Consider the following 4299-nt stretch of genomic DNA (forward strand, 5'->3'; position numbering starts at 1 on the left):
GACAAACCAGCGAGCCAACAGTAAGACCCTCACATAGTGCAAAAAGTGAACTACTGACAAGAAAAAACATAGGAGCAAAGATAGAACAGGATAATGCGTCCATGACTAAAAGATAAATCCCATATGAGATGTGTGGCAAGAGATAGAAAGTGAAACTGCGCATGTTGGTGAAATCCAGATGCGCCCAAGTACCGCATGTAGCGTGTGTAGCAAAAATGAGAGTGGTTGGATGAGGCGATAGAGTAGAAAAAGAGAAAAAAGGGAAGGGAAGTGGAAATGCATGCAACATAGACAAGAACAGAAAGTCTAGAGATTTGCCGCTGGGTAATACATAACCGTGTGTGGCTAAGTAACGAAATTACAGCACCCAGTATTCCCAGGCCGTCTCCAAGACTGGTACTGACTGGGCCCAACACTGCTTAGTTTCCAAGATCGGACGGAATTGGACGTCGTCCAGTGTGGTATGGCTGTAGAAATCACTAAAATGCCAAACCGGTGCTGTCTATGATGAGGCCATGCTACTAGTAGAGACAACAGAGTTGCGAAAGAAAAATGCCGAAAGCACAATCTGACTGCCACAACCCCAAGATAATGGAAAAGTGTGAAATCACCCCAAACCAACACCCTCCAAAGGTGTACACTGACTGACACACAGCGGTATCAGAATGCTGACATAAACAACTAAATCAAAATACTGGACACACGGCGGTGTCAAAGAAATAAAACCAAAAACAACGGCTGAGTAGCTTCACAAGAAACAGCCCAAACGAAAGTCTTCATTGAGGCCGTTGGGAGTCAGAGTATGTAGTCTGTAAATCCACTGGAGTTCTCTTTGAAGTAGCAGTCTGTCCCAGTCACCTCCCCGCTGCAACGGCAGAATCTGGTCAAGGATGCAACATTTAAATTGATTAACAGTGTGCTTAGCCTCTTTGAAGTGTCTAGCTACGGGCAAATTGGTAAAGTCTCCAGTGGCGTCTGTGGCCATAAGGCATTTTTTAATAGAAGAACAGTGTTGGCTGAGTCTTTCCTTAAGCATTCTGCTGGTCTTGCCAACATACAGACGATTACAGGGACATCTGAGTACATAGACAATAAAGCGGCTGTTACAATCCAGACTGTATTTAATTGAATACTCCTTATTGTCGTATGGATTGACGAAGCGATTGCCCAGTAAGAGAAATGAACAATTGGAGCATCCCGTGCATCTATAGACCCCGGGTTTCCTCGTCAGCCAATTGGAAGTTTTATTAGTCTTTTTCTGAGAGAAATCTGTTTTTACTAAAAGGTCCTTCAAATTCGGTCCCCGTCTGTAGGCAAATCTGGGAATCATAGAAAGTTCCTGGTTGAGAACTGGATCACTTGCAATCAAGTGCCAGTGTTCCCGAATTTTGTTGCGGATATAGCCTGAGGATGTGGTGAACATACTGCTAAAATTTAGCCTGTCCCGTTCGTTATCAGCAGGACGATTCTTTTTGGATAATGCATCTTCTCTCTTGATTTGTCCGATCCTGGAGAGGGCATCGTCAATCTCCTTTTTGGGGTAACCTCTGTCTAGAAATCGCTGACACATGGGCTCCAAGGCAGCCGGGATGGCAGTTGGATCCGAAGTAATACGGATCACCCGTAGAAGTTGTGAGAACGGTAATCCTCTTTTCAGGGGTGCAGGATGAAAGCTTGAGTGTAGTAGCAGAGTATTTCTATCTGATTCCTTGCTATAGATGTACGTCAAGAGTTTGTTGTCCTCCTTTTTGATGGAAACATCCAAGAAGTTGATGTGCGTTTTGCTGAAAGTCAGGCTAAACCTGATGGTGCCTGGAAGTGAGTTCAATTCACTGATGAATGCCAGGAGGTTCTCTTCGCTGCCTTGCCAAATAAAAAACAGGTCATCAATGTAGCGTACATAAAATGACAAAAAATGACCAAAAAAAGGATTACCAGTAATATGCACCTGCTCGTATGCCGCCATGAAGATATTGGCGTAAGAGGGTACCATATTCGAACCCATGGCGGTCCCCTGTTTTTGTAAATAAAAGCAATTACCAAAGAGGAAATAGTTTTTGTTGAGAATAATGTCAATGAGTAACAACAAAAAGGACACGGGTGGACCAAAATAGGCGTCATTGTCTGTAAGCAGTTCTCTACATGCTGCAACCCCTTGTGAGTGTGGAATATTGGTATAAAGACTCGAGACATCAAGAGTCACCAACAAGGTATCTTCAGTGATGTTGCGTACTGATTCAAGTTTCCTCAAAAAATCGGATGTATCCTCGATGAAACTGGTTGTTCGCTTGACTAATGGCTGCAGATAAAAATCAACCAGTTGAGATAGAGGCTGGCATAGGGACCCCCTTGCTGAGATGATAGGACGTCCAGGAGGTTGAGAAAGAGATTTATGAATTTTCGGGAGTGTATACATGAAGGGTATCCTGGGATGAGCAGTGGTCATAAATTCAGCTGTGGTCTTGTTGATGTATCCATTATTGAATCCCATCTGTATGATTGAGTCTATTTCACCTTTATAACTCCCTGTTGGGTCATAGCCGAGTTTGTGGTAGCAAGTGGTGTCAGCCAGTTGATTATTGGCTTCCATGGTGTAGTAGTCATAGTCTAACAGTACAATGCCAACCCCCTTGTCGGCAGCTCTGATGACCAATTGGGTGTCATTGCGTAGGGACTCAATGGCTTTCCTTTCCCCCATGGTGATATTGTGGTGGGATAACTTTTGTTTGTAAATGAATGGTATAGTGTCTCTCTTGAGAACACCACTGTTTCTATTTTCGATCACAGACAGGCTTTCCCGGCGCCTGCCACAGTTTGTGTACGTTGCCTAGCAACGTAACACGTCACAGGGGAGCCGCTCACGTGACCCTCCCGGAAGTCCCGGACACAGACGCCGGGAACACCTCTCTCCTGCACTTCACGCTACTTAACAGGTGAGTGTTTCCTCATTGGTTTGGTTCTTTATCTTTTTCACAGCACTAGGGTTACTTACCTGATGAAAAGGCTGCCATGCCTTGAAACGTCGTAAGATACCTGTTTCTGTTTTTGTTTTGTTTTGATTGACACAATGCTATTTTGATGTCACTATGTTTTAAATACAAATAATCTTTTTGCATAAGTCCATGGAGTGCCGCCTCATTTCCTTCGCTGCAAACACCTGAGCCACAGGTGGGGAAGGATATCTCCTCTGCATTACTACTAGGAGGGCACCCTGGCATTTACACATTGATTCTGGAGTTCCGGATATCTCTTGCTGCATATATATATATATATATATATACACACAAAACAAGTTATGGCTAGCACTCATGGAGACTGAATAACATGATGACACAGTATCTATAGTCAACGTTTCAGGGTTTAAACCCTTTTATCAAGACTTGGTAAAAGGGTTTAAACCCTGAAACGTTGACTATAGATCCTGTGTCATTGTGTTATTCAGTCTCCATGAGTGCCAGCCATAACTCGTGTTGTATTATTTACTGAAAGGCAGGGCACCGGAGCATTTACTTTTTCTAGATTGGTGGTGTGCCAGACGGAATTGAAATATATATATATATATATATATATATATATATATGTATTTATATATGTATTTATATTAGAGATGAGCGGGTTCGGTTTCTCTGAAACCGAACCCGCACGAACTTCATGTTTTTTTCACGGGTCCGAGCAGACTCGGATCCTCCCGCCTTGCTCGGTTAACCCGAGCGCGCCCGAACGTCATCATGACGCTGTCGGATTCTCGCGAGACTCGGATTCTATATAAGGAGCCGCGCGTCGCCGCCATTTTCACACGTGCATTGAGATTGATAGGGAGAGGACGTGGCTGGCGTCCTCTCCATTAGAAATTAGATTAGAAGAGAGAGAGAGATTGTGCAGAGTCAGACAGAGTTTACCACAGTGACCAGTGCAGTTGTTGTTAGTTAACTTTTATTTATTTTAATATAATATATCCGTTCTCTGCTATATCCGTTCTCTGCCTGAAAAAAAACGATACACAGCAGCAGCCAGTCACACAGTGTGACTCAGTCTGTGTGCACTCAGCTCAGCCCAGTGTGCTGCACATCAATGTATAAAAGGCAAAGCTTATAATAATTGTGGGGGAGACTGGGGAGCACTGCAGGTTGTTATAGCAGGAGCCCCCAGGAGTACATAATATTATATTAATTTAAAATTAAACAGTGCACACTTTTGCTGCAGGAGTGCCACTGCCAGTGTGACTAGTGGTGACCAGTGCCTGACCACCAGTATAGTAGTATATTGTTGTATGTATTGTATACTATCTCTTTATCAACC

The 4299-nt window shown here is 43.6% G+C and overlaps 1 pseudogene; it reads right to left on the reverse strand.

Moving 5' to 3' along the window:
• Positions 1 to 355: 355 nt before the first annotated feature.
• LOC134912440 (5S ribosomal RNA) lies at positions 356 to 475 on the reverse strand (annotated as a pseudogene).
• Between the last annotated feature and the right edge of the window lie 3824 nt (positions 476 to 4299).

Source organism: Pseudophryne corroboree, chromosome 4 (assembly GCF_028390025.1).
Source record: "Pseudophryne corroboree isolate aPseCor3 chromosome 4, aPseCor3.hap2, whole genome shotgun sequence".
Classification (NCBI taxonomy): domain Eukaryota; kingdom Metazoa; phylum Chordata; class Amphibia; order Anura; family Myobatrachidae; genus Pseudophryne; species Pseudophryne corroboree.